This window comes from Mus caroli, unplaced genomic scaffold (genome assembly GCF_978045245.1).
Source record: "Mus caroli unplaced genomic scaffold, Mus_caroli_1 scaffold_8, whole genome shotgun sequence".
Lineage (NCBI taxonomy): Eukaryota > Metazoa > Chordata > Mammalia > Rodentia > Muridae > Mus > Mus caroli.
Window position 1 is genome coordinate 20032604 of NW_028227263.1, and position 13300 is coordinate 20045903.

Sequence of the window (13300 nt, forward strand, 5' to 3'; positions counted from 1 at the left end):
GAGTTCTACTTCCTTATTTCGGAAGTGAAGGGATAAACACCTAAGCCAGCAACAATGGGATGAAAGCCTAAAAAGGGTCAAGTTCATCCGCTGTTTCCCACCAACATTTGCTGGGTGCTTGCTATGGGTGAGTGTGGGGGGCACCCTTACATACACACTAGGGGTTTAGATCTATTATTGTGTCTGTGTGCACGATGAATGTGTATAGCACACATGCCACAGCACATGAATGGAGTCTAGAGGACAACTAAACAGAGCTGATTCTCTCCATCCATTTTTTTTATGTGGGTTTAGGGGGTTGAACTCAGGTCTCCAGGCTTGTGAGGCAAAGCTTTTAACCTACTGAGCCATTTTGCCCCATAACCAAGACTTAATGGAAGCCAGCCCTGTAGATACACCGATGACTTGCCATGATGGCTGCATTGCACAGGTTCCATTTACAGTATGTACTATGTGAACCATGTGAATTGTACCCTTTGCCATTGTGCCACAGGAGCATTGCACTGGAACCATTCAATAGCCACACACCAATCAGATCCCTGCGGGGGCTTCTGGAAACATCCCCATAAGTGATGTGCAAAGGGTTCTTCTGTGAAGAGAGTGAAGAGTTCTCCAGCAGTGTGGAATGTGCATTAAGACGCCTTTTGTTTCTGTAACAGAGTACCTGAGACTGGATGATTTGGGCCAACCTGCACTGGCCCAAAGGTACCTGGGGCCCAAAAGGGAGACACATAATCATTATAAAATGTATAAGTGCAGCAGCAAAGGGGACCAGAAATGCCTCGGAGGATGTGGCCAGGCCTTGGGTCTTAGAGGATTTTCACAGCCCCATACTCTCTAAGCCACCAGCTCCAGGCTCAAAAAATGACACACAGTAAGGTGCCCTCTACCCAGGGGGATAAGTTCCTACCTACCAGTGGATGCCTGAAACCAGAGCAGTACCAGATCTAATTTACAGAACTTCAAGTATCCTGTCTCCTAGCCTCATTGGCGGAGTTACCGCTCTATCACTTTGGGTAGCTTTTATTTTTATTAATAAAAGACAGCACATGGCACCCTTCTTTTCTCCCCGCCCCCTTCTTTTTGCAGGGTGAGATCTTGCTTTATAGCCCAGAATAACCTGGAACTTGCTCTGGGACTCAGACTGGCCTTGATCCTTTTACCTCTGCCTCTGACAGCTGGCACTCCAGGCCTGTGCCACCATGCCCAGCTATTCTCCTTTCTTTATTCAAGCCAGTTTGGACTGTGTAAATATTAACTCGTAGAGTTCTAGAGATCTAGACAGTATAGCAGAAGAGCTAATGGTTTCCCAAAGTCTGCGCCATGGTAAAGGAAGGGTTCCCATAAGCATTCAGTAGAGGATTAAGCAACACTTTAATGAAGGCTTTTGGTTTGGATTGCTTTGCTTTTGGTTTTTGATGATGCTAGTAACCAAGCGTAGGGCTTCACACATGCTAGGCAAGTACACTAGTACTAAGATACACCCTGAAGCTTATGATCAAATGCCCTCAATGTCCATATGCCCACAATAAGGATGACTACATGTACCTTACAGTAAAACTCTACTTCACAACCCACCCAGGTCCAACATCTCTGTGTCCCTGGAGATTCTGTCACGTCCTAGTGTTGAGCGCTGACTCCTCCGTGCATATTAGCTGAATGTCAAAACTCTAAGCCTGTTTCAGCCACGTTTGCTAATCCATCTGATGGATACTTTCCCTCAAAACTCTTCTATACCCAATATGCCTGTGCTGCAAACAAAAGCAGAACAATGAAGGCCTAAAGCAGCAGCTGAGACTGCCCCCTAGAGGTAGTATGAAACTAAACAACAAAATGCAAATGGATTTTCCTGCTCTGGGACAGATGGATACAAAGACTCCCCAAGGCAACTAAATAAAGGGAGACCTTGGGGTAGTGTTTGACTATCTCAGGCTACTATTCCCTCCTGGCTATGCACCACAACTACCTGATAACCAGATCTGGAGATTTCATATGTGGCTTCAGGGTTTATAGTCCCCATACAGATCTAGAATCCCCTGGACTCAATGCCTCAGGATACTGTATTTTTATGGGAAAAAAAAATTCCTCCCTGTAGCCATCTGAAGAATCCTTTTCAACTCACATCTGATAGAAAAAAAATCACATTTATTTCTTTTTATTCTCAGAAAAATTCTCTTATAAAATTATCCTATGGATTATAAATTACGTTCGAGTCTGGTGAAGACAGAGAATTTTAAAACCTTCAGTGAGTTTAATTTAAAAGGAAACTTCTATCAGAGCTGTAAGTGGAAAATATAAGCACCCCCATAAACAGCAGGCAACCACAGGTGTAAATACAGACTTGCTTAAACAGGAACTGTGCCTGAGGACCCTCTAGGCAGGACTCCCTCACTCACACCTCACACACACATACCCCATGCAGGGTGGGGTAACTCCCATTAACAAATCCATGCATCCTTCACTGTTCTTCAAGAACCTACATTGGTCTGGTGTGCATCTAAGGTATTGGGATAGAACAACAGCAGTTGGAGCTCACAGTTCAGTGGAAGGAAGCAGTGAGCAGGTGCGCTGGCCAGCGGGGGTGCTGTTTCTGCCAGTGGTTCAAGAAGGCCTTTGTGGAAGCTGGAGAGGTGGCTCTGTGGCAGTATAGTCTCTTCCAGAGTACTTACGATCAACTCTCAGCAGCCATGTTAGGCAGTTCACAACCACCGGGGAATCCAGTGCCCTCTTCTGCTCTCGGAGGGCATTGCACTTGTGTGGATAACCCCTCACACAGACATATATTGTAAAATAATTTTTAAAAAAATATTTCTTGAAAATGAAGAGCTCTTTAAGTGAGATGACCTATAAGCCATAGAGTTGACCTTGAAGGTATGTGGACCAGGTAGTGGGAGGCAGCAGGTGGCCAGATCAGACAAAGCCAGACTCAGGCCTCCAGGCAGCTCACAAGGAAGCCCATGGCTTAGGCCAAGACACTGTTAGAGGGTTTGACAGACTTGACCTGCTGACACCCAGTCCTGAGTTGATAAGGACCTGCAGTTGAGGTCAAAGCTCCCAGCAGTGCTTGCAGGGAAGGGACTCAGGCATGCACTGTACACAGCCTTCGACTGCCAAGGAAGGATACTATGTTTGTATCCCTGCTCTTCATAATTGTGAGAATGACTGAGAGAAGCTTTAATAGTTCACCTGCTGCAGCTTTGCAGTCCTGCTGGAATGATCCCTGGACCTGATGGGAAAAAGTTGAGCAAGGTGGCAATGTCCCTCTCTAGCCTCCAATCTTAGTCTCCACCTGCCTATTTACACCCCAACCCTTTCCCAGATAAGGGGCTCTATCAGAAAACAATTCTAGTCACTCCTAGCCCAGCAGACATGGCTGCTTGAGCTGGTGTCACCCTGGAGCCACCACCAGGCCTCAAAAGCAGGGAGAAATGGGCGAGGGGCTCCTATTAACCCTACCACTGTTCCCTGTGCTTTTCCTATACCCAGGCATCAGGCTACAGAATGGAGGTAGAGATAAATGTCAGCAGTGTGCTGTCAGCACTCTCCATAGGCCTTGTTTCCATCTTCCCACTACAACCCATGAGCCATATATCCTTCTGGCTATTTTTTCAGGGAAGTCTAGTCTCCAAACTGCTACCCTTACTGCCACCTCTACCTTGAATCCCTTCTGCAGGGGGTGTGAGCTTGCTTGACCAAGAAATTCTTCTAGGCTGTTCCCTATGACCCCAGTCTTATGCCAACCCCTTCCTTCCAGTCTGGTGAGTCTCACTGTAAATATCTGTTCGTTGCCTGTGGTCTTATCTAATGGATGCTCAACCCCAAAGGCAGAGACAGTACTAATAGGCTCTGCACTCTATCTCTCAGGGCTGCTGGTTCCTAGCACATACAAGGAGCTGACAGGCTGTTTAGGGAAAGGAAGGAAGGAGGAAAAAAAGGAAGAAAGATTAAAATCCCCATCTTCAGAAAACTAAGAGGTGGAAAAAGAATGATTGGTCTCATGCCATGTGGTAGACAACAGAGAAGGTGTCTGGGCCATGCAGTGTAAGCAGGGTGCAGAGCATGGCACTGCTTATGGTGGATGGCTGGGCTTCCCATGACACTGAGTCCAGAAGGAGCTCACGAGGTAAGGACAGTGGGGTGGAAGGCCATCTGGGAAGGAGCAGTGCATGTGAAAGCACAATGTTAAGAGACCCTGGAGTTCATCTTGGAGCACGAAATATGGTCAGAACATGCTGTTTGACCACAGACACAGTGGGAGGCCTGGCCCTCTGACATGGAGGCATCTTTGATGCCTGTGGACACCCAATGTCAGGTGCCAAGATCTCTCTCACATCTAGGAGAAAGCACCAGGATCTAGGGACCCAAAATGAATTTATGCTCCAATGTTCACTAGTACATTGGCACCTAAATCCCAGCTACTTAGTGAACATTTGTGCTCAGTGTTCACTAGTATAAATCTGGAGCCTAAGTTTTAGTCCAGCCTGGGCAATGTAACAAGATCTTATCTCAAAATACCAAGAAGGGCTAGACAAGCATTTCAGCTTGACACTTGGGAGGTCCTGGGTTCAAATCCCAGAAGTACAAAAAAAAAATATTCAAAAAGGCCTGACAGCACGAGTTTTCATAATACCTATCTAAGAATATAGATGTGGCAGGTCATTCCTTTCCCTCTTTGCAACCTTCCTGCAGAGTTACTAGGCACTTCCTGTCCCTTGCCAGGATATGTCCCTTCCTTTATGGAGCTGGTTGTCTGTTGGGGAAGATGGATATTTAAACAAGCTACTCCCCACATATACACACGAATGCATATATCAATACATGCTGATAGCATAGGTAACTTGGAAAGGAGATGTGACTATTCTGGGGATCTGAGGAGCTGCCTGCTGGTGTGAGCTGTATCTGAGCAGGCTAGTCAGTTATGTACAGAGGGGAGGGTCTTAAAAAAGCAGATGCTCAGACCAAGACCACAGCTGAGCAAGGACAGCAAGAAGAGAAGAAACTGGGCACCCAAGGGCCTGCCACCATGGGACAAAGATGCAGAGCATGTCACAGGACTGAGAATGGCAGACCACAAGAACTATGTGGACACAGCAAGGACAACTGTCCTTAAAACCAACCTAACAGGAAGCCATGAGGCGTTGCTTGAGTAGAGGATAGGCGTGCCAGGAAGCATTGAGGGTGCTGGGTTGAAGTAGAGGCTATGCTGTACTCAGACAGGTGTTAGAGGACTGGAGGAGGTGGAAGGAATTTTTCTGACCAAGGCCTAGGAACAGGAGTGGGAGGGAATTTTATCAAATTTGGGGTCCTAGGGTAATTCGTGATTCCTCCTTGACCTTGGACTACTACGGCAGATCTGAGACATATTACATCAAAGACCACCCTCCAGAGAATTTCATGGGTAATCCTGATTTAGCCAGGATTTTCCACAATGACCCAGATTCAAACTGTCCACTCCTAAGTTCCCAAAAAGCAATTAATTCCTTAGCCCATGGCTCCGATCTGAAATACGGTTGTCATGGAGGTGTGCATCACAAAGCTGCCAGTTCCTGGATTCGATATCTGAGGGGCCAGGCTGAGGGAAGTCAGGACTCTGTGCTATGAGCCTGGTTAAGGATGTAGCAAATTAACAAGAAGCTGGGCACGCACACAGAAGAGGGACGGCTGGTGGGCTTGTTGTTTTTACTACTCATATGTATGTGTCCCTGTGTGGGTATGCATGTGTGAATGTAGGTACCCGAAGAGGTCAGAGGCATTCCATCCCCTGGAGCTGTGTTACAGGAGGGAAGGAAAGAACTGGGAGAGATTCCAATAATGGCAGTCATCTCCGAAGGTGAATCTTAAAAGCGTGAGAATCATTCTCCACCTTAGGGCTTTGTTTTGTCTTGAAATAGAGCATCATGATATATAGCCTTAGCTGGCCTGGAGCTCTCTGTATAGACCAGAGTGGGCTTGAACTCAGAGATCCATCTGCCTCTGCCTCTGCCTCACAGTGGTGGGTGTTAGAGGTACGCACTACCATGGGCAGCATTCACTCTACCTTTGTTTTTTGAAATAGGGTCTCTCACTGAGCATGGAACTCACCACTTCAGCTAGACTGACTGTTAAGCGAGTCCTAGGGTCCTCTTTCTCTACCCCCTCGACACTGGGGTTATATAGAAGCACACAACTATGCCTGACTTTTATGTGGGTGCTGGCATTCACACTCTGGTCCTCACAGTCGCACTTTCCCACTAAGTCATCTTTTCAGCCTTACTATTTTTTTTTTTTAAGCGCCAACTTTCCTTTCCATGCAGGAAGTGGCTGGGCAGACTATCTCAGGGAAAGCAGCTAGGGTAGGATTGGGTCTGCTCCCAGAGAAGGACTGCCATCACACCTTCATAGCAGGCAGCTTGGCTAGTGACAATCACAGCCTGAGGCTGTGCACCAGTCCTTGAAAGTGTTGTTACAGTGGCAAGCATAGAATGGTGTCAGGTTGGTAGCAGAAGACAGGATGTGGAACATCAGCAGGGAAGAAGGGAACTAGTGACAGGGTAGTTGGCCTGCTCGAATCAAAATAGCGCTTTACAATGCTGCTCCTGGCGGCTGTCAAAGGGGTGCCTTCAAGCTGTAGAGGCGGTCTAGGAATGGCAGAAGCAGGCAGAAAGAAATCAGACTGACTGCTCTCTTTCTAAAATGAAAGGAAGGATTCAAGAGTCTGTCTGGCCCCCAGGGGAGTGTTTATCTAACCAACGAACATATTCTTAAGGGTGAGAGTAGCCCACCACCTTCATGGTCACTGAGCCTCTAGGAGCAAGGCTCTTTCATAAGAGCCTGCTTCAACCAGATCTGCTTGAGTCCACTGGTGTTCCCCTGCCAGCTCACATAGGCACTCTGGGAAAAAAGAGGTAGAATTCACTGCAATAGGAAAGACAGGACAGGTACAGAAAGCTGGTTGAAAACATCCCAATGACCTCCAGTGGGGACAGTTAAACCCTCTGCAATATATCTGCCCCCATTAGTCCTCTTTGTTTGTTTGTTTGTTTGATTGATTGATTTTTGAGACAATTTCATTCTGTGGCCCAGGATAGCCTAGAACTCACCATGTAGCCAAGGCTAGCCTTGAACTTCTGCTTCAGCTTCTCAGGTGTTGGAGTTATAGGTATGAGTCACCGTGGCCAGTTTTGTTTTGCTTTAGATGAAGGTTATCTTTTTTTTTTTTTTTAAATCTGCATATATTTGAACTTTCACATCAGTTTAAAAAAACACGAGGCCCTGGCACTAGGCAGAGGGTAAGAACTAACTCCTCACATGGAACCCTTGACTCCTCACGTGTACCCTTTGACCTCCACCAGGGGCCATCACCACACATGCAATGCACACGCACACAGCTGAGGGTGGGCAGTGAGGTGGCTTAGTTGACAGAGGCACTTGCCACCATGCTCTGAGTTCAATTCCCCAGAGCCATGTGGTGAAAGGTGAGCAATGACTCCCCTAAGTTTAAGAAAATTTATAACAAACAGAAGGTTAAAGATCTTTAAGGCTAGCACTATGGCAACACTTATGATCTTAGAACTCACAAGACCAAGGCAGGAGGATTGTTAAGTGTTTAAGAGTAGCCTGGGCTACAGAATGAGATTATTTCAGAAAACAACAAAAACAAAAACAAAATTAAGCTACTTAATGAAGTGTATATACCAAAATTCCAGATTTATATGAGATCCTATTCCTGAATTGCACTACTCATTGTCACTTGCCTCTCTAGTATCTCGCAGAGTTCATAGTTTGAGTGCTTGTTCCTCAGCTGGTCGTCTTGTTTTGGGAGGCTATAGGACCTTTAGGAGATGGGGCCCACCGGAAGAAGTAGGTCACTGGGGACAGGACTTTGACTGTTAACCAGGTTCCTGTCCAGGCATGAATTCCTGATTCGATGTGAAGAGTAGGGTGTGCTCCTACCACCATGAACCGAGCCGCTCTGCTCCGTTCTCCTGTCTATGAAGGAGTGAAATCCTCCAAAACCATGAGACAATTTGTTCCTCCCTCAGCTAATCCTTGTTAGGTACCATGGTCCTAGCAATGCAAATGTGAGTATTATATTACCTATTTAATAAATTATATTCATGTTCTCTTTTAATAAAAATATTATTCACCAGTAAAAAAAAAAACAAAAAAACATGAGTCAAAAGCTACCCAGGATAAATCTGAAACATGTATTTTCAGATAGTGTTTCATATCACTCAGCCATGCACACACATGGAGAATGGTCTAGAAGAACACATGCCAGGTTTCAGTGGCAAGTTACTCCAAGAGGGGTTAGGGAGAAATGGAAAAAATAATCAGCAATTCATCCCGGTTAACAGTAACTTTTTATCTGTAAGCAAGCTAGTTTCATGTGTTATTTAAATAACAAGTCAAATCACCTTCTCTCCAGCAAAACGACAAACAAACAAATGAATAATAATAAATAATAGGATTGGTGGCTCTTTAGTTCCAGACAGCCTTCAGAGTATCACTGCTGCTCCCTCTGCAATGGAATGATGGAGATGCTGTGTGCTGCTGCTGGCCACCTTTCTACCATCCATTCCCGTCCAACCTCTCGCACCTTTAGACCTTCCTTTTATTCCATTCTTTCCCATACACCCTATCCAACATCACAGCCACCAGCCCCTTCCCAGTACCATCCACTGCTGCCCCTAAACAGCCACCAGCTTCTCTGCTGGGGCTCCACAGTGGCTCACTTGAATCCCCTGCTCTAGCCTATGCTCCCTCTGCAGATCTTTTGAGATCCCTGTGGCTTATCACTTCTTTCCTCTGAGCTCATTCCTCAACAGGGACTTCCTCAAGACCTGACCTAACAACTTCCACACTCCATGCAGCCTCAAGCCCAGCCCAATTGTTATTCTGATGCCTTCATATTTCATTTATTGCTCAGAGTCTATCTCCAAACATGATGGCATATATCAAAGGTGAAGGAATAAACGGATGAATGATCAGAGTCTTCATCATCAAGCCATTGACCCTGTGTGCTATGTGTTCTCTTCTCACAGGGGACTGCTTGTGGCCCCTGTGCTCTTGCTTGCAGTTGAGGCTGATTCTGTTCTTCTCCTCTCCCTTTCTACCCCACTAATGCTACTTCAGTGCCACTTCTTCCTGAAGCCCCTGCCCTTCAGGCTAAAAACTTTCTTCCCCTGGCCCTGAGCCTTTCTCTACCACTGCATGATTAGGAAAGCCCAGTGCTCTGTGCTGGGTAAAGGATTTCCTGAGGGTTTTGTGTGCACTAGGTCACAAGATCATCTCGACTGTAGAACAGCCGTTGCTAGTCTCCCTGTTTTCCAGCTGCAGAAGGTGCAACACTGAGCCAGCCAAGAGGGGGAGGAAGGGGTGGAGCTAGAGCCTAGCCTTGCTGACTCCATGGTCTCCATGAAACTCGAAGTTCTGAGACTTCTGCAAGAACAAGGTGCCAAGCAAGCTGCAGAGAATCGACCATGGCTCCCACTGAGCCTTGACAGGGCTGATATCACAGACCCCAGACACTGGCCAGCATTTCCTGACACCACAACTAGCCTGAGGACCTTTCACTTGTCAAATAAAAACAAGCAGCTGGACTGTGGACTCAACCCTGTTTTGTTTGTCACAAGGTCACAGCCTAAGATTCCTGGAAGCTGGTCAAGACCTGTGACCATGCTGCTTGCTATGGGTGGCCCAGGAGCAGAAACATGGCCAATAATCCTGGTAAGTTTGGATTAAAAAGTCTAGGAAGAATTTCATAGTCTCTCTCACCTTCCTTCTTTCCTTCCCTCCCTCCCCTTCCCTCCCTCCCTCCCTTCCTCTGTCCCCTCCCTCCCTCTCTCCTTCCCTCCCTCATCAATATTTAGCCCAGATCTTCTTGCCTGTGCCTCCTGCGTGCTGCTGGGATTGGAGACCTGACTACCCTTCTCAGAGGGGTAAACACATTTGGAAGTCACTGGATTTTCTGCCAGATGAACTAAGAAAGCAGGAAGGCTAAATTAGTCATGGTAGTGCCTTCCTATAATCCTAGCACTTAGAATGATGAGGCAGGAGGATTAGATAAGTTTAGGCCTGTCTGGGCTATAGAGTAAATGCCATTAGACCAGTGAGATCTGCATGGCAAGACCTCTTCTGAAGAGAAAAAGAAAAGAAAAAGTGAGAAATAAAGAAAGTAAGCCAGAAAGCTGGCCTGCACTAAGCATGAAGAATGCTGCAGTCTTAAGAACAAGCTATCAAAATAGAAATTGCAGAAAGAGGAATTCCTGGGAGCTCGAAGATCATGACCCTCCCTACTATTGGCTTCTGAGAAGCAACCCCTCTTCAGAGCCTTGTGTTGCAGTACACAGCCCCTTTCTGCTGCCTCCAGATAGTTTTTCTTTTTTTAAATTCAAGTCCTGAGTAATGCAATACTTTGCAGAGGTACTGTAAGAAATAATAGCATTACATGAAAAACACTTACCTCAGTGCCTGGCCATGGTAAATAACACCCACCATGTGGTTGCTAATATTATCATAATCAAGCCACAAGGACATACTATTACAGGAACTGAACAGATTAATCATCTTACCCTGCCATCTAAATTACTCTTCCTGGGAAGGGTGGCATGCCATGGGACTTTGTCCTTGGTCCCATCTCAGGTCATAATTTTATCAATGGCTGTTAGAGGCTGTTTATAAAGTCTGAGGATGACATCTAGATGGGAGACAAAAAAAAAAAAATGGATGACGGAATCTAAGTTCAGGACAATTTTGACAGGCTAGAGATGGACCATGGAAGGTTTGATAGACTGCACTGGGAAGGGGAAGGTCCCAGACAAGGGGAGGTAGTGAGAGGGGAAACATGACTGAAGGAAAGTTCACTGGAATGAAGATGGAGCATAAAGTCAACAGTATGAAGCTGGGGAGATGGCTTTATGCTGTGCAAGCATATAGACCTGAGTTCCAATCCGTGGCACAAATGTAAAAGCCAGGCATGGCTGCTATGCAGGGCTGGAACTCCAGTGCTGGAATAGGCAGTCCTTGCAGCTCACTGTTTAGACAGCCTAGCCTAACAAGGAGCCGCAGGTTCAGTGAGAGACCCTGTCTCAAAAAATAAGACGGTGAGCAATTGAGGAAGACTGTCAACAATGACCTCTGGTTTCTACACATATCTGCACACACGTGTATACAAAAAACCAGCAAAGTGCTATAATTCCAAAACCTATTGGCACAGCACACACAATAAGTATACTAGGAATGCTGGCTCCAGACTAGGTGTGGTGGTGGATACCTATAACCCTAGTACTTGGGAGGCAAAGTGACACCCTGTCAACAAAGAAAGGGAAGAGAAAGGAAATCAGAGGGATGTTTGCTCAGAACAAGAGAGAAAGGGTACTAATGTATTTTAGCACCTCCTATGTACCAAGCCCCAAGTTGAGCACTTGGCACCCACTATTTCAGTGTATACTTTCATTAGCTTATAAAGTGGTTGTTATTATCTTTGCTCTCCTTTGACAGGTGAGGAGCTGAGGCATAAAGAAGTGAAGAGACTGCCAAGTAGGCTGGAGTAAAGAACATCTAAACCAGTCATCACTAGAGAGCACACAGTCCCTACAGGCTACACTGACTCCAGAGTTGAACTTTTTCATGGTTTCAGAGGCAAAAAAGTAGAAATCATCAGACAAGAAGTCACCATGAGAACTGATCAGGCTGGATCAGCTCAGGCAGAGGAGAGCAACTCTGCACAGCAGCCTCTCCCTACCCACATCCAAACAAACACCACCAAAACCTGTGACAGTCTGGGCAAATGACGGTGCTTATGGCAGATTTCAAATGTTAAGACATCCTGAGAAATGGATGGTAGACAGAACTGGGTTAGCAAAAAGAAATCCAGAAACAGAAGCTAGGAAGGAGCTGGGCACCGGGGACGGTGTTGTGTGCTGCTCCAAACCCAGAGGCAGCACAGTCTGCAGGGAGATAGAGGTCTCAAACTGGAGTCAGAAGCTAGATGGAAACACAAGAAGCAGCAGAAGGTGGTCCACCTGCTCAGTGTTCAGGAACTATGATGGTGGACTTCTGGCACAGAAAGGCATGACATATCTAGAGGAAGAGTGAGCAGGGCTGGGCTCAGAAAACTAACTAATAATGGATCAGTGTCACACTACTACAGCAAATTTGGTCCAAAGCCCACAAACACTGAAGGTAAATTACATTAAAAAACAAAACAACAACAAAATCAGGATCCAGAGAGAAGACAGGCAATCGAGGTACATATTCACAATCATCCCACATCCAGGAAAACCAACAACAGGAACAAGAGGTCCCAATTTGATAATCATGAAAAATAATCAAAGACACACATCGTGAAGTAAGCTGAGCCCTTATAACATACATAAGCCGTATCTCATGGCTCATAACTGTTCTGTTTATTTTTCTGAAGGATCTGAGTAGAGATTCTTTCTCAAAAAAATTCAAAACCAAACAAAACAATTCCAATAGCAAACCACACCAAACCAACCTAACCCAACCCAACAAACAATGAAAAACAAAAACCCAATAACTATATTTATTATGATCAGAAGGGTAAAAGAAGATATTGCATCTATCAAACAACAACAGCCTATAAAGGAAAGAGTTAATTTGAAATCCAACAGAGAAAGGTTTAGCCACCGAAACAGAGGAGATCAAAAACCGAGGAAAGACTGAAGACACAGTTAGAGGGAAAAAATTAGTGCTCTAGAAGATTGTGTGGAGGCATCTACCCACAACACAAGAATAAGGTCCTGCAAAAAGGATAGTGTTGACTACTGGCAAGGTTTCAGTTAGATGAGTTTTAAAAAAAATTCTTTTAGAAGTAAAAATTAAGCTTTTCTCATTAGACTACTGGTAGTTTTACAATAACCTTAGCAATGTGACCCAGGTCTAGATCTTGATTGCTCTGCCACACCAACTTATTCCAGCAGCCAACCATGAGTGGCCTGAGGATGTTATCTGAAAAATGTTAGACTTCTCAGTTAGGGGAAGCAGATGAAGTCCTGACTGAATGTGTATTGTTGATATAAACATGTCATGTCATGTCATGACAAAGATCCCAATGCCTCAGACCCTTGGCAAAGCCTGTCCCAAGTATAGATGTGTATAGAAAGTACCAGCCATAGCTTCCCCCTCCCAGATGACTATAGCTTGAGACTGCTCCCTTACAGAGTCCGCTGAGACAGCATGACAATTAGTTCTAGGACAGCCACACAGCACTGGAGAATGTAAGGCATCTAGAGATAACATAAGCTCACAATGTGTAGGTTGCATACAAATGCCAAACACAGCCTGGGCTTTCTCA

At 45.6% G+C, this 13300-nt stretch overlaps 1 protein-coding gene across 6 annotated transcripts in view; it reads right to left on the bottom strand.

Moving 5' to 3' along the window:
* Positions 1-13300, bottom strand: part of Katnip (katanin interacting protein) — a 169602-nt gene that overhangs the window by 124571 nt on the left and 31731 nt on the right. For 2 of the 6 annotated variants that reach the window (XM_029479630.2, XM_085841339.1), the window contains exon 3: positions 10554-10678. The exons of 3 other annotated variants lie outside the window; for them this stretch is intronic. The gene's annotated coding sequence lies outside the window, so the exon portion shown is untranslated. Of the gene's footprint in view, positions 1-10444; positions 10516-10553; positions 10679-13300 lie in introns of those variants that run through there. One more of the 6 variants, XM_029479631.2, reaches the window with a different exon arrangement.